This window comes from Ischnura elegans, chromosome 1 (genome assembly GCF_921293095.1).
Source record: "Ischnura elegans chromosome 1, ioIscEleg1.1, whole genome shotgun sequence".
NCBI classification, from domain to species: domain Eukaryota; kingdom Metazoa; phylum Arthropoda; class Insecta; order Odonata; family Coenagrionidae; genus Ischnura; species Ischnura elegans.
The window spans coordinates 123075647-123099401 of NC_060246.1; the positions used below are offsets into that span (position 1 = coordinate 123075647).

At 40.5% G+C, this 23755-nt stretch overlaps 1 protein-coding gene and 1 non-coding gene across 4 annotated transcripts in view; both read right to left on the reverse strand.

The window, feature by feature from the left end:
- Nucleotides 1–23755, reverse strand: part of LOC124169138 (mediator of DNA damage checkpoint protein 1) — a 406870-nt gene that overhangs the window by 55808 nt on the left and 327307 nt on the right. For all 3 annotated transcript variants that reach the window (XM_046547646.1, XM_046547654.1, XM_046547669.1), the window contains one exon: nt 20610–20658. The gene's annotated coding sequence lies outside the window, so the exon portion shown is untranslated. The remainder of the gene's footprint in view (nt 1–20609; nt 20659–23755) is intronic.
- On the reverse strand, nt 4947–5019 carry Trnar-ucu. The gene has a single exon. It is a non-coding gene; the product is annotated as a tRNA-Arg (tRNA).

Here is a 23755-nt window from a genome sequence, read left to right on the forward strand (position 1 = left end):
TTAAATAATGTATTTTTTTCTTATGAATACTTTACTAAACTTCCGAAAGAAATACATATCCACTCTAATGCGAAAAAATATTCATTTATACCCACAATAGCTATTATAAAAAGGCTCCTTTATCAATTTCCAGCATAATGATTGACAATACTACTACAAATATAGATAGCCGATAAGACTAGTGCTCATTTACTAAGATTTATTCTCATTTTAAAACATCCATCGGCAGATAAATTATTTCCGCTGCATTAAAATAGTATCGAGAAAAAACACATTCCCTAGAACAATATTGATGTAGCCTTTTTCTAATTTGATTTCGAAAAATCTTTCCGAAAATCTGCCCGATTTACATACCCTTGACTTTGACATTCGCCACCAATGGGTGAAAGTAATATCGATGGCTTGATTCTTGATTGTCATTCTCGAAAGAGGCACACCTGGTGTTGGTTGATTTCCAGATTAAATCACGGTGTAAACAGATAAATCATTAGCTATAAAATATCCATAGTAAATACTTCTCACAAAAGAATTAGATTATACAACATCAATTAGATATAACACGTTCAGGCCAGAACTACGACGAAAAGAAACACTGCCAATGCATGATCGAAAAGAAAATAATTGCTGGCACAACACCAGCGATATTCACGATGGATACGGGGCCGATTCAAAATACAGTCATCTTAAATCACCATGCATTAAATGAATACTAAAAACCATAAAAGCAAACGGAAATTTATTTACTTCTGTGAAACTAAAGAAGTCTCCAAAGTTTACACAGTATGAACAAGAAAGCGTAACACGTGAAATAACATGAATAATATGCCTAAGAATCAGGTGGGCTAATTAAACATACTTAAAAAAACGTAATTATTAAAGAGGAGGTACGCTATTTTCCCCACTCGTTTGAACATTCACTCTCCAAATATTTCCATAATTGCGACACTATGAAGGCTGAACGCCTCATTCAAATTAATATTGTATAAGATTATTGGAGACAGATAGGGATCACTTCCTAATATCGATAAAGAAAAGAGGCTTCCTTATGTTGGAACACAAAGATGATTGTGAAAAATGTTATAAATTCCATCTCACTTAGTTTTTGAGGTTTCAAACACCCCCTCCGAGGTAAATTTTAGTCCGCCGCATAAATAATAGAAGCAGAACATGGGAGCAACCGAACCATGGGAAAACAAGGCGGGAACTCGGAGCGACCTGGTGTCCGGAGAGCGAGTGATTTGGAGAGACATTAAGGGCGTAATGGGATTCTTTATGGGATCAAATCTGCGGGAAATATGGGAATTGGAGATGAAAAAGAAATCAAACTGCAACGTGAATGCATGGGGAATGATCACGAGAATCACACAGTCTCTCTCAAGCACCGGATGTAACCGGGGAACAGATGGTTCGCTCGCACACAACCAACCAACCGACCCCGTCCAAGTGACCAACCCCCTTAAGTAACCCCCATTTCCCGGACACAGCGAGTGGGTTTTTACACGCCCCCCTGTGTGCTGAACTGTGGAGCGCCCCACATCTCCGAGCTACTCGGGGCAATTTTTTTTTTCTTCCACAACGACCCCGCGCCTCCCTCTTCGTATTTAATCTCGACCTGCGAGCCGTGGGAACCCTGACTGAGAGCGGCGGCGACTACTTAAGGAGCACCCTCCTCGTGCCTCACTACAACGAGCTCATTCGCTCAACCTCGTTCACACACTACTCATGCACAAGGAGTTCTGCACAGGCGCAACATTTCCTTTGCTTGCAGAACCGACGTGGGGGATGGGAAATTACCCTACATAAAATCCATTAGAAAATATTCTTATTTCCACTAAGAAGGTAGGTCGTTAGCTATGGCGATTGAAAAATATCAATTATCCAATGCTTTGGAATTTGATGCATTCAATTTTCGTGACCACAAAGAATCATATGAGGATAGAACACCTATATCTAAAGGCCGTTTTACACGGGGCACGTTATTGCGCAATCTGACGCACGTGCTAAGGCGCAATCAAAAATGCGTCGCGTAAAGCGGTGAATTGCTTCAACACATGCGAGAATGCGTGGATGCGAGACGGCATAATTCCCCGTTCTAATTTCGTTCATTCATTCGCGCAATTTCACGCCATTTTAGAAATTAATGCAGCTCTAACCTCGGTAATTCCGTGCCCCGTGTAAAACGGCCTCAATATCTTATTTAATAAAATTTTTAAACTTTGAGAGGGATAATTAATTACATTAAAAATCCCAGGTAATAACAACAATAATTCTAGTAACTCTTAAAATTATATTGATTTTGTTAAATAAGCTATGAGATCATGATAGTTAAAAACTTTTGGGCTACCCATGTAGCTGCGACAATTTCTGGGCGGTCCAGATTCCCTTGAAAAAGCGAGCAGCATCGGTCGGGAAACGTTGGGGACACCCGAAAATTGACGCAGGGATATAACCAAAAAGTGTTTAAACCAACACGACGAGTACCCGCGAAAACTTTTACGAAGGAAGCTATAAAATTTAAGTGTAGTATCCTCATATGATTTTTTCCGTTTAGCTCTGAAGATAGTTTCTGAATTTGCTGTTCAATAATTCTTGCTAGAACCTGGCTTTATTTCAAAAAGAAAAATTTTATTTTATTTCTTTTAATAAATTTATTTTTATTACTATTTTTAGTTCTCTCTTTTTTAAGTAATAGTTTATTTATGTTTTATCTTTTTTTTTGAAAGTTCTCTTATTCCTACTTTTTTTCTCATTCCCAGACTTTATTAAATTTCGGAAAGTTGGCCAAGATTGATAATTTGATCACCCAAACTGTCTACTACACTCGATATTTTTATTGGATGAATAAATCAAGAGGCCGAGAAGGAAGATAATGAAAATATTCTTATTGAAACGCAGTGGTAAGGCTACACACATATTTAAAATAAACGGACACGGGATTCGACAGCTTATTGTCATTTTCTAGCCATCCGCCACTCCACACAATAAAATGCTGAATTTCGGCTCGGCCGATATTAAGTGTGGAGGCTTACCATTGCAATCGTGAATATAAGCAACTTCCAAAAAGTCATCCCTGAAACTAGAATATAAGCAACTTCCAAAAAGTCATCTCTGAAACTATTTCTTGTAGCCAAAAGTAAATGCTTTTCTGACCAAGTTGTTAACTACTGTTAAAACCATTCTACCATTGACGGCAAGTTCACCCGGAGTACTTTGCGAATCACCTAAGCATATTCCTCTTAAATTCACTGTGCGTCCTATTACTTTCCATTGTATTTATAAATTATACACTCTTTTTCACCCACACTCACTTCTTATAATTCCCTCCCCCTTATAAGTCACTCCATTCAAACCCTCAAACTCTTTCGTAACTCTTCTAAAGGTTTTCTGTCCTAACCTATCATGTCAATAATTTTCTCTTTACTTTTTCCCTCTGCCCATTGCATTTTATCCATTCAAAGTAAATTATAAAACATTTTGCAAAGGAGAGCTATTGATAAATGACGCACCGCATTAACTCTTATTTGCTACAGGAAACAAATGCTAAATTTATGACAATACATACAAATTTATCACCCAGAGGTCCTGGAAATCTTCATAAAACACTTAATTGCTAATCACACATCGCCTATGGTCCCCGGAAGTACTTCTTCCACAAAATTTATGTCCGGATCCGCATGCGCCGTCTATTCTCTGACGGGCCCTTAAATATTTCCCCACGCTGCTATTTCTCCTGGGTCTTGTGTTTACCCCGTGCGGGTAGCGCATGCAAGGACGCCCGGGGCCGGAAATCACATTTCGATAAAGGAGATCCCCTCAGACACTAGATACTCCCACGGGTTCAGCGAGGAAAGGGCCGTCATACCCCTTCTATTAATATTTACTCCGTTTACCCTTCGCATGAATAGAAGGATGGGGAGCCGAAGGCCGGGAACACAAGGGTTACGAATTCAAGGTTGAGGAGTGTGTCGTCATGAGCGGGAGAGACATAAATTCTAAGCTTCCGGAAAAGTGTGTCACTGAGCTCAGCCCAGTGCGCACCAGAAAAAACAAACTTCCTCAAATACTTTTATGATACACGGAAAACAGGGCTCCATTGCTAAAAGCAGCAACGGACGACATCGATGACGAGGAAAAGAAAAAAATCATCAGCGAAAAAAAAAACAAACTTGAAGATACGCCAAGCATTGTATAGTAGGAGTTAAAAATTACGGAAAAACGGACATTTTTACTCTCCCATCGCAAAAGGATGTCATTTCTAGGAGGAAAAAAAGGGCTTCAAATCATGAGTAGAGGAACTAGCGTCACATGAAAATGTGCTGAGAATCACTCATGCTCTACGCATATAACTAGGTAAGAGAGAACATTTAGTGCACTTATTATAGTTTTAAATGAAATAAAACGCACTTAGAAACGCACACGCACATGCTTCAAGCAAAAAATCGAAAAAAGTGATTCCTTTTACATGGAAATAATAGCAGTTTAAATAACCCACAACTTCTTGTTTGCGACAATCACGGCCTCCGGCAAAGTTTGAATACCTCCCTTCCTCGCTTCGGGACGTGCAATTGTCTTTTTATTGCATCTACGCCTGAGTATTTTTTTTTACCTCAGCGAAGGGAAAGGTCGAGGTTTAACCACAGGTAATTGTGCAATAATTATCGTTGTCTTATAAGACAAGGTGACAGGAAAATAACGTTCACAAGTATGACTTTACAGGATAAATTCTCGTATCGACTCATTGATAAACAACCTCAAAGAACAACAAATAACGGCTGCGAACCCATTGTCAATCGGAGTTAAAAAGCATTATCACGCGGAAGAATTGCGCAAACTTATATCAATAAGCATGAAGATAAAATTGACGCCTCAACCAAAACACGAATTCACATTTAAAGATACGAATATCGAATGCTCACCAAAGAACTCTTTACCAGAAAAAAAACATTCATCCGTTGTGGGGATCGAACCCACGACCTTTGGATTAGAAGTCCAACGCGCTATCCTCTGCGCCAAACGGACAGATACGACAAAGAGAGGGAGTTACATTAGTAATCACAACGGGTAATATCTATGAATTCACGAAAGATTTAAAAGGATACAGCCTTTTTGGGAAGAATATTACATCGTGAGCAGCAGGTTGAAGAAAAGGAGTTAATAAGTCATCTTTTTCACGCGACTCCAACTAGCACGGAACGTTAACTCGAGCTCATGATACCATTACAGCGTCGCCGTTATTTCTCCATCCATTTACCTCATGTTTTTATCGGAAATTGACTAAGAAATAATTTTCAACGTATGAATCCTAATATTAATTGAATATCAGCTGCTCACAAGCCGCGCGGCATGTGGGGGCCAGCATAACCTGATTGAACACTTTATTCTCGTCGGCCGATACTAACCCATACACTGAATTTCAGGAATTCGGCATTTTTGTCATGAAAACATCTTTCAAGATACCTTACGACTGGGTTCCACCTGACAATGAGGTCCCACCCACTCGAGTACGATAGCCCGACAGACAGAAAGGATTCATGGGATTCTGGAACTCAGGAAAAAAAAGAAAGCTTCGAGAAAATTTTCCAAGGACAGAAAAAGTGAATTCTCGGGCGAGATTAAGTTGCGTCAAGCGATTAAGGGACACACCGGACGCAGGGGGGAATGGACGCTGAGTAATCGGAGACCCTGAGGTGGCGGGGGTGGCGACAGGAGTGAAGAGGGATGGAGGGAGGGAGGGGGGAGCAGTAGGGAGGAGAGGAAAGATGGACTATTAGGATAGCAGCCAGGACGGAGGAAGAGTGCGAATAGCGAGGGAGCGCATTCCTAACGGGTGAGTCGCGATATGCGACATGTTTGTAAAATGAGCATTTATTTAAAGGCCGGCGATTATTGGCAGCAGGTAGGCAGATTTTCACTCCCGCGATGCCCTCTCTATCTCTCTCTCTCGGGCGTGGATAATGAGTCAGGAACACCGAATAAAATCCGACAACGCATATGTCCGCGTGAAGCACTCACGTAAGAATAGGAGAGACAACACACTCACAAACACAAATGATGGCTTAAAAGGACGCATCATTCCAGCTCGATGGTCGTATTTTGTCTTCCCAAATAAAAAAGGCTATGATATTGAAATTTAATCATAAATGAAATTGAAATCTGAAAAATCAGGCACACATCATAGGCAGCCATGGGGACTACGGAGGCTTCAGTATTCCCCCTCTCCGCTCCCCCGAAAGGTTTCCCCTTGGAGGAGGCTGAGGATGTCGTTGGCTCAGGGGCAGCTATCCCCTGCACTAAGCTTTAATTTTCACACTTACATTCTTCATATTTGGGCATGAAAAAGAGTCCTCGCCAATGCGTAGACCACTCTATTTGCAAAGATTCGTTAAATTCATACGGCCATTTATATGCTGTTACGGGAGATGTAAACATATTATGAACACTTCTAACACCACCATTACTTAAAAATTCCCAGAGGTTAGATTTACGATATTCCACCGGCACTTTTAATAAAGTCACATTGGACATGTTATAAAGAATGTAGAAGAGAAAAAATACGTTACTATGAAGGCCGGCGGATAGGAGAGTTGAACGGAGAGCTGCGTCAAACCAATCTTCGGATTGTTGACTCATGATGATGGCTAACACAGACAGAGAACCATCTTTTATATAACGACCATCGAGGAGATATAATTACAGAGTCATAAAAAAACAGAGACCAAAGTTATCCACGGGCACGAATCGCCAATAAAGAAAAATACGCTACAAAAATAGGCAAGAGTAAATGCAAAAACATTACTTTGCTAAAAAATTACTTTCATAACTGAACGCCAGCGATTTCACTAGCAAACAACTCCTCATTCTGATCCTCAAAAAAAGGCATGCCTTCCAGTAAGCATCAAAGTCTTATGCTTTCCAAGAGTTTTCCCAAAATAGCCACTCACGAACTCTTGCCTCGAGTATTCTCCCTTTTCCTCTCATGAATCATCTATCGAAATCGCTACGGGCTATATGACGTACATTATAATCAATGCCCTTCAAGGTAGGCACATGCAACTGCCAGCAGAGCTTGGCACAAACGCAAATAACTCATAAATATGACCACAGAGTAGTTGATGCAAACAGCCATGAATCTTAACTTGCTTAGTATTCAGGTCGCATTTTTATAATGGTTGAGGGGATAGTAGAGTATGAGTCAGAAGAAGAAAAAAAGAGAGTAGAGGAAAAAAATACACTACGCGACATTGGCGAATGCTATTTGAAAAAAGTGCAAAATGTAATTCTTTTTCCCCAGTTCCCCAATGTTTGTTAAAAAAAAGCAGACACACGAGTTTGAGGAGCTCTACCGTCTAAACGAAGCCATCGATTTCAATGCATCGAAAAGCATACGATAGAGAATTCATTTCTTGGTTGGAACATTTGCTTTAAAAAATATTCGGCTCCATAGTGTTTACTGTACTTCATTTTGTCTCAAAAAGGTACCCGTTTTTGCGTGCAAGTTTAAGGTGCCCAACTTTGAGCGCTTGGTATACCCGTAGTTTTTATTCCAATAACTTTCAATTTTCACATAAGTAATCCAGGTCTAGTATTAAGTTTACAGAAAATAATTGGTTGTACTGGATGGGTTACAATGGATACAACTGGATGGGTTGGGATGGATACAACGCAAATTTCTGCAAACTTCGAAACCATTGAGTCAATTGAAAATTGATTGTTGACCGAAGTAAGTTTTTTTTCAACAAGTCTTTAAAGAACGCGATAGGGGAGAAAAACTAAGGGTGAAAACGGGAATGAGTTCTTTACAGTGAAATCGATCGCGCTGGGAGACAAAAAAAATGAAAATGGAGAGAAAAGGGGAATACGAGGTGTATGCATTCCGCAGCGAGAGAATGGTGCGACGGGATGGCAAGGACTGCGAGTCGCGATCGTCTTCTTTTTTCATCGCGACGGAACGGGAGCATCAATAATTCACTTCCGGAGTAAATTGGACAGCAGGCCGGCGACAGACGACAGGCAAGAGCCATTATTCTGCCAACGTGGAATTCAAGCCGAGCGGATGGGGATGTACAATTTTCATTGAATCCGTATGGTCAACTAACCGTGCGCTATGACACAGTATATGCCTGTTTGTAAGCATCCCGAGAACTGATGCAAAAAGCATCGTAAAAAAACCTTGTATCCGTGTTTGAAAATTTCCGAGCAAAATTCTGCAAAATAAAAACGCACGACAATTGGATTTGTGTGTCGCGGGATTTCGCTTCGCTGTCGAAAAAGTGTGACCATGGATACACAAAAGATCGAATATGAGAGTAAATGAAACCATGAGGCTGATACTTATTCATTAACTGATATGACGTGATAAATAAAAATTGAAATAGTTATCACTTAAGATGACTCATTTTTCGTCGCAATACACGAGCACAAAAAACAGGTAGGAGGAGCAAAACCAAAATACAAAAGCAACCAACCGAACCGGCTCAATTAAAATTACCCGAATGGATTGGATAATCGAAAGCAATTACAAAAAGATGCAGGGCGTACAATACATAGTAAGGGAGCGAGGAAACATGAGGTAAATATAAACACAAAGGATTAAATTCGCCATGAATAAATCATCTGGCTTAACCAGGATTCGAACAAGGATATCCCGATTGTCGGCCAGGCATGCTACCTGTTACCCCACCAAGCCATCTTTTTTTCGTTCATCTCATTTTTCCAAAGCGAATCTCAGACTGGGTTTACGTCTCAAGTCCACACTAAAACACAGAAGACGGGAGTCATGCCTAACTAAGCACACTTACAGATTCGGGTTCGAATCTTGGAAAAGCCAAATGATTTCTTCGTGGCAAATTTCATCCTTGATGCACGTAAATTTGCACCTTTGCGCGTGACTGCGTACAAAGGCACTCGTTTCATGCAGTGCTTTGGAAACGTGAGAAGTAGTTGATTGAATCTAAGACGTTGGCATTAAGTTTCTCAACTACGCTTGGCTGGCTTTTATAAATTGTTGGCAGCAATTTTTATTTTACTGTTCATTTCACATCATACTGTAAGATAAGATGGTAACCTGCCACAGGCACGGCTGGAAATAGGGTTGAAAATTTGACATTAATAAGGTTGTTTTATCATTTGGAGAATAAGTATGACCTGGGATCAATTGAAAAACGATTTGAGGGCAATGCCACTATCACGAGTGGTGCATCCTCAGATGTGAAAAAAACAGGTAGAAAGGCGGCAAGAGACGGAGGAAAGTCGCCAAGGCGAGGTCCCAACTCGAGGAGCGGACGAAACAGTTTTTCCCCCGAATCCGCAGCCCCTTCACGTTCTGCGCCCTATCGAAAAACACGTCCGGGCAGGTCGGACGAGGAAGTGCACCAAATGTAAATACAGAGCAGAGAAACGGAATGTATATACATTTTTCAACGGAGAAGGTAGGTATAGGAAAATGGAGCGCGAGGCTCAGAATCTTAATTGCTATGGCAGCAGCAGCAGCGGCATTCCTTCGAGGACATTCTCCGCACGGGGCCAGCGATGGGGACAGTGGAGAACAAAGGGGAGTCGCGTGAAAGGGGTTGGTTGGCCTACGGGAGGGACACCTCGAGCGCGGAGGGAAGGGTTCGCGGAAGGGATTTACTCGAGGTCCTTGTACGGAGAAATGTGCCCTTCCGGCAGGGGCGGGTGGAAGGCATTGCCCCAACAACCCCACTACACCCTCTCCAAACGGGAAGGACCGTGGATTTCGCGAGCACGTCCAGACAGGAGGAGTAAGCGACCAGAAAAATGGCTTTAAATATTCTCCCAAATCCAATACGTGCACAGCACGTGTGCACAACGCCATCAACAATTCAATGCACGTTGGATGATTCAGTGCAATAGCTCGTGAAGATGGGGCGTGATTTTCGACGGCTATGATGCACAGAACTGGACTTATTTGGCGAGCACTTCACGTCGCAGATTTGAAAATTTTGCGAATTTTGCCGTCTCGACTTCCGAGGATGTATTAACTTTTCATTGCATTCCTCAATATTTTCGAGGTTCTGACGTAAAATAGTACGACAAATACGAGGCTCAAAATATTCGAAAATGTCGATGCTTTGCTGATAAGGTTGCCAGTAAGCACTTGATACGAATTATATTTATAACTAGATTCCTACGCTACCCTAACATTGAACTAGCATCGTTTTATCGTAGGTAATACAAACCAATGACACTTTCTGACAAAAAAATTCAAACATTGTTATGTTCTATTTGGATTTTAATTGAATTATTTAATCTATAGCTCAATAATACTTAACGTATTTAATTAGAAAGTTCAACCAGCAATTTCTGACTTGCATATCACATAGCGACAACAGTGCGAAGCAATCCTTCCTCCTAAGTGATGAACTTTATTTGCATGCTTCAACATTTTTTTCAGAGTTATTCTAGTACTAGAAATAACATTCAACTACTATTGTGCTACGAATGATAATAGCTCACCATTAATATACTTTACTATACTAATTACATTACTAGACAACATTATTTTAAGTCTACTTGACTTGACTATGCGACTTGATTAACAACAATTTATATACAACACGAAAAGATCACCAAAAATTCTATGATAATTTCATGAAAGCTAGAAATATTTTTTAAGGGATGTACGAGTAGTACTTTTTGATCTCGAATCGAGTACGGCAATTTCTAGACCAGGCAGTACAGCTATGCATGCTCAAGTATATTCTCATTTTTCCAGTCCCTCTGTAAATTTTCTATTTCGAATGTTTAGACTGATGTAAAAAGGAAATGATTATGGGGAACGTGGATTTTAATTTCGTCAGAATTAGGAGGTGAATGAAAAATAATGTGTCTTAAACAATTCCATAAGCACTATTATATTGAATAAACCTCTAGTGAAATATCGTCAATTTAATTAATATATGTATCCTTACTGTTTAGAACAACCCTTCGTAAAGGCATTTACACAATTCATGGTGAAATAAAAACACAGTACTATTCCACAACCTTATATATTTTTTTTGATCCTTTTGATTTGATCCTTTAAATTTATGGTGCAGGAAAAGTTTTTCTACATTCTCAGGTAGCTATAATCTAATCTACTCGACTCGAATGTTCGAGTACTCGCACATCCCTAATTATTTTATAACCTCACAGTCATAGAACTTTCAGCGGTAGAGTTGAGAATTAAAACAAATCCGTTTAGGCTTAGAAGAGAATTCCAAGAAAGTAAAGCCATGCATATACAAATAAAAGGGATATACTCCACAACCCAATACGTTAGAAAAAAATTAATATAATTATTAAATTCTATTTTTGATTGCCCGACCGACCGATTGAACTTTTTCGAGGGTCTCTAAAGAGTAGACCCTATGAAAAAAATGAAGCATCCGCATCGACTGTCTCCGACACAAAAATAGCTAGGTAGGTAAAACAAACACCAAAGCTGATTAACTTTGTGGACGCCAGTAGGTAAATGCCCTTTTCGGTTCCAGGACGGAGTTCTCTCTCGCCACCGCAGTGAAGGAGAGATTTAAAGTAAAGAGAAAGAAAGTGGGGGAGAGAGATGAGGGTTGGAGAGGAAAAAAGGACGAGGACCTTATTCCGGCGAAATCCAGACCGCACGTCCCGTCGACGGTATCTTGAGGGTTCGCTTGGCACACGAAGGGACATGTGGAAGGAAATGGGATTGCGGCGAGGAGACAATGGAGAAGGGGGTGGATGGGAGAAGTGGAGGGGCCACTTACTCTTCGGCAGCCCACTCTGGGATAGCACCCTTCCCAGCGACAGCCTCTCACGAGATATCACTACCTCTCAAACCCGAACTTCAATTCGATGGTAAAGTATATCTCACAGTAGGCATGTGTGCGTTGCACTGATATCGGTAATAATAGTAAATTATGTGAATGAGTTATGAAATTAAAACTTTAGAAAGGAAAGAGAGGCAGAAAAACTAATAGCATGATTATTACTCTACTTCAATTCTACGTTATTTGACGAAATCTTACCTAAAAATTTAAAATTTTGCCAAAAAAGAAGGTAGCACTGAAAAAAAAATTATTATGTAATTTCTCTCTCTTTGCGTTATTTAGCCATTTTGGTTCCAAACATGGGTGCATCTAATTACTGCACCAATAGCATATAAAAGCGTTTTGGCAAATGCTTACCATACTCTTCTACTTCATTCTCAACTCGTTTGATAATTTCCCTGTAATAGGTATGATTATGTTACACTGTACGACGAAATTTCGAACGAAGGAAGTGAATACTTATCTTATCTTTCGTTATTACGGTTTAAAAAATCTAGAAAATTAACCTTATCCTCACAACCCATGCTTTATTGCAATGAAGGATGACTTTAACACATATAATATCCCCAAAGAGTTAAATGCGAAATAAATTTTCAGAGTGCCACGACAGCAAAATGTATTCCGTACTATTGTTATTTTATGTCATTGACATGAGAAAACGGGAAAATTCAAATGATCCCAGAGAAAAGGAAAAATATAAAATATGCTACACAAAGATTATTCGATGCTAAAACCAAACGGTTCGGCAATCGAGTATTTCTACTCACGACACATGATGATAAAAATATAAAAAAATTACACAGACTCATGTATCAGCGTAAAAACTAAATACCTGGGCTCTTCCTCACGATTCTCAAGAAATACTTACATACTCATGTTCATGTGTTCTCATGCTCACGGAAAAAATTGATTAAGAAATAATTTTTTAGCTGAGATATGATTTTCTAACCTACTGCGGTACACAGGGTAAAAAATGCATACATTCGTGACATTAGAACCCCAAAAGAAACAGTAGTGGAAAATAGTACATTAAATCGAGTTTTCTCCACGGAAAACTGCATTTTCATTAATCTATCCCGCATAGTAGATCATATTAATGAATGAAGAATATATTTTCCCCTTCACTTCCCCCTGCAGTATTGTTACAGCCGTTCGCTAATGACCGTTTGATTGGGCATTTGATGATAAATGCCTTCCTGCGTGGAGTCACAAACCCCTTCCACACAGGAGACGATGTAGACGCGCTCGAGGTTATCCGGAAGTCGAGACGTCTCCCTCACCACTTTTTTTTCTCCCCACCCGGTCAACTCCAAACAGTGCTTTCCAACCCACCCCCTCCGCTAGGCGCACGTCTGAGCCTCCAGCCGGTCCACTGCGTCGCATCAGCTGCCACTGCCGAATCCCCCTACACACTCACACCCATTCTCTCCCTCAATAGCATCGCTCGATTACGCACACCAAAACCTCTGGGAAGGGAGGAGATGGAGTCTGACTAAAAGGACACAGCAATCCCACTCGAATGGTGCTACTTTTATATTTTTCATAGAGAATTACACGCTCAAAACTCACTCCATAACAGTGACGTAGCCAGAGGGAGTACCCGGGGGTCCGGACCCTTCCACCCTCCCCCCCGAAATATAAGAACTCAATTATTTTCCTTCATAAAGGAAAATAAAATATTGAAAAATCATGACTTTACAAAATATTTCTTTAACAAATGAAATTTTTACGATTATGAAAAGTGTTAAAATTAGTTTAAACCCTCTACTTAGTACCCTACTTTTCAAAAATTTTCCCCCTGGTTTTGGACCTCCGACAAACGAACTTACTGGCTACGCCACTGCTCCATAATCTTTAAATTTGTAGGGTATATAGAGCAGATCTTTGCCAATATTTGGTTGTACTTCAAATTTAAAAAGGCATTTTGGTACATACTTAGCAAAAATTATCAGCTTTGAGAGAAAGGCCACAATGTTGGCAAGGGCCGGCTGAATATATCCTGAAAATTCAACATGAGAGATTGTTTTAAACGAGTAATAAATGACGAAAAGACGGGCCAAGCGGGAGTGATGCACTCACAGTGCTGCCAAAAAGTTTGCAATGAGGTTCTACCTTAAATTTTCGGTGCAAGTAGGGGGATCCAATATTTATCAACGTATTGGTGGATCGGTGGGTGCCAGGTGCATATATATCAATGTTGACAGGACAGCTAAACGTTTCTACATGATGAAATTACAAATGTTTCGCCCAGTTATTCAGAACATCATAAGCAACTTTTCCAGGAAATTCAGTTTTCCGCATACACATTATATTTGAGTTTTTTTCCCAAGAAGACTAAATCTCTCTCTTCTACACGATACTCGAACTTAGCCGAAGATCCTTTCATCTTAGACTAATTTTCGAAAGGAAACTTTTTAATAATTTTGAAAACCAAATCCATTTTCAAGGATAAAAAGCAAGCAAAACTTAACAGGCGTCAAACATTCTTCCTTCAAAGCTTTCACGGTCCAGAGCTTCATATCTCTGTAATGACTCCCGAAACCCTACCCATTGATGTGCACTGGAGCGCTGTGGTCCGGGTAAACCACGTACAGATGCTTCGATGATCCCATCCACACGGAGAAGCATTGCATCGCAATGGCTTCGAAATAAAAAATGCAGGGAAAGGCACGACTTAGGATGCGCCACCGTAGAAAATACGGTCATTTCCATCCACCACTCTCCTCCTGCCCTCCGTATATTCAAACGCTCCCGTGAATACCAAAATAATCGGATCGATACACTAACATAAGAAAGAACTTGCCTCACACAGATGTGGTTCGCTAAGTCTTTCTAGAATCGCCTATGCGACGATAACACGACCCCCCCCCCTTGGGTATCCAATTTATACTAGATAGATAGGTAATATTTTCTCACCCCCACTATTACTGGAATTTTAACGCCCACTTGCCCACCCCCCTCGTCCCTATCCTGGATCCGCCACTTTTTACAATGCACCACAATTTGTTTCTTATTCTGGGGTAGAGACATACACACAAAAGACAGTACACAGCGAAAAAAATATAAATGCGTATTGTAATATCAAAGTGAAAAATATTTGATGGCATCATATGAAATCCTTCAAGCACACCTATTACACTAAAAATAAAACATTAAAAATAATATATTTTCATTCCAAAAATAAAAAACACGAAAAAAATTGTACAAACAGTGCATATTTACTTATATCAGCTACTTTCGATTCCAAAACGGCGCTGAAACTTTAGTAAAGAGGACCATTTCGGTTAAATGAAAAAAATTGGTCTCGTATTTCCTTATTCTATCTCCTGTAAGATAAAAAAATCTCATATGTCGCCTTTGAGACATCGCGGCTCCAGTGTACACCACCACAGCCATGGATGATCGACGTACAACCTGTCACCAACTAGGTACCGACTTATAAGGCTACCATAATCAAAATGTAAATAATGTCAAAGCAGAAAACTTAGACCACACCCAGTCGAGATATATTAACGAATTCCTCATATTTAAATATTTTTAATTCTTGGTCAACCAGATTGGAATTAATGCCCATCAAGAAGCATAAATGGTAACACACGACAGCCGACTCTACTTATCCTTTCATTTCCTTGGACGATGTTCCGCGTCGTGTCCCCCAGGGCGAGGAATAAGATTAACGCCGATGACTATTCCGACTTGAGTTGTCGGAATAAACGACACTCTCAAGCAACGTCCAGCTGCGACATTTCCGTCTCCGCTACGCGATAAAAAAATAAGCGCTAAAAAACTAGCTAAACGCTTCAAAAGCAGTATGTCCCCCGAAGCGAACACTTAAGACATACATAATTCTCCCAGCTGGCTGAATGTGAAAAGGATGAAATCAGAGCAGGTAGGAATCACCAAACAGAAACCAGGAAAGACTCAGTTGTATTGCGCGGACGACGTTATGTCGACATACTGCGACGAAAGGTGAAGCGGCACGCATGACGTCAACTGTTAGACGTCGCAACATGTCCCCTTCGCTGACACATAGGCTCATGCCGAACTTTTTTTTCTCTTTCCTTCATAGCTTACGGACGACCACGAAACAAGTATAAACAACGGTAGCGATCTGTATTTCGATCCCCACTCGCCAGACGGCTTTTTACCCACATTCCCTCGCTCTCCGTTCCCCTTCCACCAACCAACCTCTCCTCGCGGTTGATAACGGTGCGCCCGTAATCACACTCCACCACAGAGCACGCTGTTCGAGCGAATCGACTCAATGGCCGAGAGAAAATATCATAGACAGAGAGTGATATTATTATTATTATTATTATTATTATGAGGGAGGAAGGAAACAACGGCCGAAGAGTCAACTCGTGCGTACTTCATATATCTCATGACAGAGGTTTGAATTTTTTTAGAAAATTAAAGCAGGAAGCAAGCCGTTGGTTTAAATTCTTGAAGCAAGATAGTGGTTTAAAAATATTAACTTGGCTTTACTGTATACCCTGAAAAAATTTGATGGGAAACAACCTGAAAAAAGTGTTCATTGAATTAAAAAATCGCAAATACGAATTTTAATGAAATATCGCTCTAATGAGGATAATTCACAGGCTAATTTACTTTTAGAGTATAGGAAGTCAAGATGTCTATCACCCGCGTTTATAACCAGATCAATCGTCGAAAAATGTAGCGATTTAGCTAGTTTAGAATACTCATGTTAGTCATTTCCGAGACTGCAGCTAATACAATAAAATTTCAATCTAAATACAATGTCAGATAAAAATGCTCGAACCGTGGGCCCTTCGAAAACACACCTGAGTTAAGACTTGCCGGATACAATGTGGTTGATGGCTTTCTTGATCATTTCATATTCCTAATAAAAGAATTCCCAACAATGAGAACATTTCACCAAGCCTATTCATCTTCCAAATTTGATTTTATAAAAATGCAATGTCTTCCTTTTCCCGAGGTTTCAAAGTTCAATGCATACATCACCAGGCCTCAAGGAACTTTCATATAATAAGAAACTAGAGAAATAAAAGAGAGAAAATAAACTTATCTAAAGGACAACAATTATTAAAACTGAACAGTAAATAAATTTTAGGTCACATGGCTTTGGCATTTACGACCAATTCCGGAAAAGTTACCATCAGAACGATCTGAATCCATGAGAAATGCTTCGGTAAAGAAACTCGCAGGGTCGCGAGGGATGAGCGTGATTAGGACAGGAAGGTCCAGTAAACCGCCCGCCCGTTTCATAGCAACACACACTCGCGTCAATTCGCGACGCAATCAATCAACCGGTGGCCGCCATCAAAAGCCAACATCAACGCAGAGCTGGCCCGATGCTGCTGCTGTATCGGATCCGCAGACGCCGGAAAAAATACGGTAAAAGGTGAACAGTTATAATTAATGATGTGCGTGGGCACCTGGCTCTTCGGAGACGCGTTGTGGACGAATCAAGGACTAGGGAGGAAGAATAACGGAAAATCCACGACCCAGTATGAAATTTAAATGTCACCAGAACATGAGGGCTAAAAGAAACTGACGAGAGGAAAAAATTACTTTCTCGTTAGCGCTCCCTTAATAATTTCGAACGACAGTATCATTTATCATATGCTAGGCAGAATTTATCTCAAAGTGCCAAAATATTATCATTAAATAAATGAGTACTACCGCCTTGGATTCACTAAATAAAATATATACTTTAAGAATCACAAAAATACATTTAAAATACATTTACTAAGTCCTTAAAAAATGTGTTAAAAGATTTCCGGATATCTTATACACGGTGACTTCAAGCTGGAACAAAATCTATTCACAATTGTGTCATGTAGAAATCATATTTCCTTGAAGTCACCAAAGTTCAGTGAATCTATGCCAAAGTGAAAAGAAATACTGAGACATAAGTACCAAATATATTGCGTTTAAAAGCAGTTAGATCCAATCTAACAAATCTTACAAATTAGGAATGGGCAAATTGTGATTAAAGATGTTCTCGGTACATACATGATAAACCAAAATATGTGGAAAATCGAAGGAACAGAGTAAAAAAATTGGATAATTCACACGACGGCGAAGTGTATAAAGAATAAGCAAGGTGTCCCTAATAAAACGTCAAAGATAAGATTTACAAATGAAGAAAGTACCTCCATACGATTCAAAAACTGTTTCTGAAACTACATGAAAGCATACAAAGGTTATGTTCAAAAGAACTAAGCGGCGATCAAATGCATTCCGACTTTAATCATTCATTCACAAATAATGATGAATTCGAATTATGTATAGGTAGGTACAACGGCGCGTCGAGTCGCGAAGGTTAGAGCGAGACAAATAAGAAAAAAGGCCTTATTTTTAAGTTTCCAATCTTACTTCCAAGGCAACTAAAATCTTAGATTCGCGCTCCGAGATTCCTCGGGTATATTTATCTGATGATGGAAATCAGCGGTGAATAAAATTACGAAACTCTTCCGATTTCATAACGACAACAGCGAAAGTCCGCACACTCTGCCCTTGGACGCGGAGCTCCGGCGGTTTTCTCGATAAAATGTCGAAGCAACTCGAATGCCATTTCGCAGCTTTCAGGCAGCTTACGAACCGCGCTCTTCCTCTCTCTCCTTCTTTTCACGCTCTACATCGTCCTCCCACGGCTCACAGTCACAACCGCTTTTACTCGTCCATAAATCCTCACAACCCTTCCCACACCATCTCTTCTCCTCCTCACCTTGGATGGGCCTTTTCACACACAAACACGGTCCAAATCGTTCCGTTTCCATTCCTACATTTTCCCGGCCAATCCACTCCGTCACTCGCACTCCGATACGGAACCGAAAAGAACCAGCAGCTTGCTCTTTTATCGAAACCGCGGCTAAAACCTTTCGGACTCGCGCTATTTCCATTTCCACAAGCAACGGTTGCGGGGTGCAATTGGGAGTGCGTAGTGACAGGTGTACTCCAGTAGAAGATGCAGTTTTTCTTAAAAGAGGTTCTGCTCTGGCAACGCGATTCTCATCAAATACTTTCGAGTAACTTTTCGAATTCATGAATTTTAAAAAATGACGCATTAATAGATGCCATCACCTTATGTTAGAAGGTAATATTAATGCATGAGATATTCGACGAATTTCTACTCGAGATACCAGCAACGCGGGACTCTGCGATAATTTAAAATTTAAATTTAAATCTATAAATATATTGACTACTTTGCGATGGATAAAAAAGTATATGCGTAGGCATAAGGGAAATTTGATATGACAAGACAATTACAGAAGTATCACGGTCATTTGCTGTCGGAGAAAAATGGAGGGAGCACAGTTGCACCAAATAAATAATTACACACTGACTCTGACTCGTGATATATCTACACACTTTCTACAATCGAAAAACCAGTTAAAAATTACATTTCCAAATATGAATAGCATACCGATATTTTTACAGACATACAATTCGAAATTATTGATGATAACAAGAGAGGCACTGTGACTCTGTACACCTCAATTTAATTTTTAGTATCTTTTATATCTTTCATACGCCATTTAGATGTAATTGAAATTAATAAATGGCTAAGCACAATTCTCAATAGGATAACGTGCTTCTAGAGAGTAGGCGACACTTCCGAAATTGAATCACTTAAAAAAAATTTTAAGGGGCTCGTAACGACGCATCGACTTCTTCATTGGTTTTAATCATTGAAGGGAAGCATTGTCTTCCTTGTAGTTCCTTCCACTTCACGAACAGATCGATTTCCAAATCTTCGAGGCATTTAATGGAAGCGACGACAGAAGCACTCGTTACCGGCACTTCGTTCATCTTTCCCAGACGGTCGAGGAATAAAATCAAGGAGAGAGAGAGACACGATTTTTCAAAGTACGTCGCGAAGAATTGGGACGAAGAGGAAGTAAGGGGGAATCCGCAGCGTGTATATTTTTTCGTCCTTTCCAAACCACCGACAACTCACATTTGAACTCGGCATTCGTCGGTTACCGGAATACCACTCAACAATAGACTCTTGTAATGACACCATAGCGAATATGTCGAATTTTAGGATAAAAATGTCGGCAGGAATTTTTTTTCCTCGTTCCTTTCCCTAGAATAAAGCGGTGAAGTTAATTTGGATGCAAGCGACACCCACTTCTCAGCCACGGGAACGCTTTAAAGATGTGCCTGTCTGAGGGAAGCGATTTATCACGGCATCCGAGACCCTCTTCCTCCGACTGTCACATCGCGTCGCGTCGTCGCTACATAGAGGCGCCCAAGCCACTTAAAGAGGCTGAGAACGCGAGGGATATGCGTGCCAGGCACGTACACGCACGCAATTGAAACAAACACCATGTACGGGACGATTATCTCATTTAACGAGTTCAATTCCTCACAGAAATTAAACCGACTACGATTACAGGAAGGAGTACGAAGTATTTAAAGGAACAACCCGACAAACACTTTTCCAATGATTCGGGCCCGCATTGAACAAAAAACTAATGTATAGAGAAATAAATAAATAAATAAATAAATCAATTCAAGGAACTATCAATGCATATATAAAATAATGTGGTTATCGGATTGGTTTCTGTTTGTTCGAGGACTAAAAGAGGGCACGTATTGAATTAAGTTGACGATATTAGCTGGCCAGTTTTTACATGATAATAAATAAATGTTTTGACATGCAACAAAAACACAATCGAAAATAAAACCAGAGTGAAAAGCGAAAGGAAGACATCGCTTCTCGAGAATGGATACACCATATCAAGTGTCAAAAATAATTATCTTACGGAAATACAAAAATTTACATTAAAAAAATTAATGAATTCCTCTTACCTCCAACTTATTCCAGATGTAAAAACCTCAGGAAACTTAATTGTTCTTCCTGAAAAACAAGAGAATTATATTAATATAGGAAAATAATATCTCATTTGTTGTACAAGTACGAATGTTAAACCTTAAAACTAAAGAAGAAATATGGCTAATATGAAATAATATAATTACAATTACATATGCCAGGGAATTCATAAGTTTATTCATTCTTCTTGCCAAATGCACGACCCATAGAGATATCAGTGAATTTGAAGCACGAAATGATCTCAAAGCATGCCTGCAAACGACACCGAAAGGAAAACATTTCTCAAAAATATCTATAGAATTAATAACAATAAATCGATTCAATGAATAATCATGTCACCTGCGAATAGCAGAGATATACACCTTTTTGTTAACGCCGCGACTGCTCTCGTTGCATCAGCTATCCACCCACCTACTGCGTATAATTTGAAGCAATTGAGTCGCATTAAAACACCAGTAAAAACGCAGATTAATATGCACTGGCGAAACAACAAGTAATAGTGCAAGCGATTACTGAGGATATTATCTGCCCACGAAGGTGTCCGGGGGAATATTTTCTGCATACACGAAGGACGAGGAAGATACGAAAGAACCGTTTGGATACGCGGCTCCTTCATCCAGAAAAGGATCCTTCTAGTATGGCCTGGGACTCAGGCGCAGGTAATTTGACCGTGGTGAGTCGGCGGCATTGCATTGGGGATAATTGAAGCCCGAGGATTCTCCCCGGTCCATTACCTGCCTCAAAACGCACCTACAACCTCTGGAAATCCCTCCCTTTCATCATCTCACGAGAATCCTTTAAAAGCATACACAAGGTCACCTACCGCTTTTTCTAAATGACAAAAAAATACAGGCAGGCAGGGGGAGTCTGGCGGAAGCAGTGATAAAGACAGATGCCGGAGCAAGAGCCTGGCTGAAAGCAATCACAGAGCGGCGAGGCATTCATTAGAGAAGAATTGAAAAAATCACTGCAGAGAGGAAGACTCCACCTCAACTGCCATCTTCCTTTCACCCTTCATCAAACGAACTCCCATGACGGCGCGGAGGCCAGCGTTTTCCCTTTAAAATGACTCAACTTCAGAGGGGAAATCCGGATTATTTCAATGGTATTAACAGAGTCAAGACTATTTCGAAGGTATGACATGCCTGTATTGTGGAAAAAAGTAGCAATTAAAAATTAATTTACGATAGAGACAAATATGAAGTATGATAAGAATTATGACAACACTGACGAAAACAATCGGTCGCAAAGAATTCCGCAGATGAATCACCAAAGGCACTCCCTCCTCCAGGATGGACGACAAGATCGTAAGGCGTATCAGCTATCACAGTATGGAAAGATAAACAGTATAAACTCAACCGCCCAGTCTCGAGGGCCGATGCCAACCTTATAAGAGTTCAGCTCAACACGCGGAGCTGGGTTTACTTTACACTCCCAACCCCCATTCCCTCCCACAGCCAAAAGGGGAGAAGAGAACCACAATCTACCCCAACGCATTATCTTCGTCCCTCCATTCTTTCACGTTCTCTCCCCGTCTCCCCATTTTCCATTCAAACTCAAGTCTCCAGCAGGAACTCCCAAATTTCCCTCGTCTGCGTACCCTTCGGCCCCCCCTTCCACAACCCTCCTCAGTTCTTTTCCCTCATCCCCCCTAGGCGCCAGCCTATTCCCTTCCTCCCCTTCCCCAAAGGAACAAGGAGACTTCTCCAAAATACACTCACCCCTCGCAATATCCCTCCTCCAACCCCGTTTCCTTCCATGCATTCTCCTTTTCAGCCCCTTCCATTTTCCCTGCACTCCCTTTCACACTGCAAAACTTTACACTCGCGGACAAAGTGAGCGCCTGCGGTGTCACCCACGTGGTGGGTTGGTTTGGGAGATATCAAAAGGGTGGTCTGATAGACTGGGAAGGAGGGAGGGCGTGGTGTGGTGAAGAGGGTTGAGCAGATTATAAGGTAGAGGGGAGGCTGGCTGGGAGAGGTGGGTGGAAATCGATACGATGGATCAGCAGTCCGACCATCGTCTACCTCACTGTGTGCATGCGAGAGGTCATACACAAAATATGTTTTAACTCACTATTTTCAAGAGCTTTATATAATTGGACACTGATTTAGAGAATAAGTACCACCTACTTGGTGAATAATAAAAACCGATTTGTTGAATTTCCACATTGCATACAGAGATCACAACCGATTTCACGAATAAGCTTACATGACTGTGCCTAATGATGCTTTAAAAGGATGAGATCGATGAGGTCGGCTGTACCCTTTAACAAATACTGTGGATATTAACATTGTTGAGCCGTCAGAATTCGCGATGCCGGTAGGACATTTCACTAGCACTCGAGGTATCGATTAAAAGATTACGTCAGGTAGAGAGGGGGTTCCATTAAAGTTACGTAGATGTTTCCAAGAGCCTGTTTCCGTCTACTACTCGTCAAAATTACGTCGGCAATGCAACTATTTAAAATGATAAAAGTTTTATTACACCGCAAGCTAATTAAACCCAAATTACCTGACAAAATGCCCCTAAAGAGTCGCAAAGCTTCATACCATCATGTAGTCTCTACTTTAAGTCCAGCGTTGGCATGCAGCCAGTTGCAGGACGATAAATTCAGCGATAATAGTTTTGCATATCGTGCAGGGTACCTACCGCACAGGTTAAGGGAGCAGTCAAACATTCGAGGACAGAATAGGATAAAACGTGAAATGAATTCAATCAATAGCTGAGAAATATTTTTAAATAGAAATTTTCACCGTTGAGACAGTGTTACAAGAGTCGGAAAGAGAAGTTTCCCATCTGCATTGTGTTAAAATACTATGGTTGTAAACCAAGGGAAAGAGAAGAAAAATTAACAAAAAATTTAAAGATTTAAAATTTAAATGCACGAGGCAAAAGTGGCGTGGTTGATATTTCGGGAAATAGACAGGGGTGTTGGTCACGTAACCACGTGAGGGTGGCATGGGGTGAGAGGCCATAGTGGCCATGGTAATGAGATGCTGGTGGGATCGGGGGAGGGTTGGAGTTCCGCGTGGCATTCACACAAGAGGCCCAAGGTATGTCAATAATTCCCAAGCTCAAAACCCTCCCTGGAAAATGCATAATTTACTCCCTCAAATTGCAC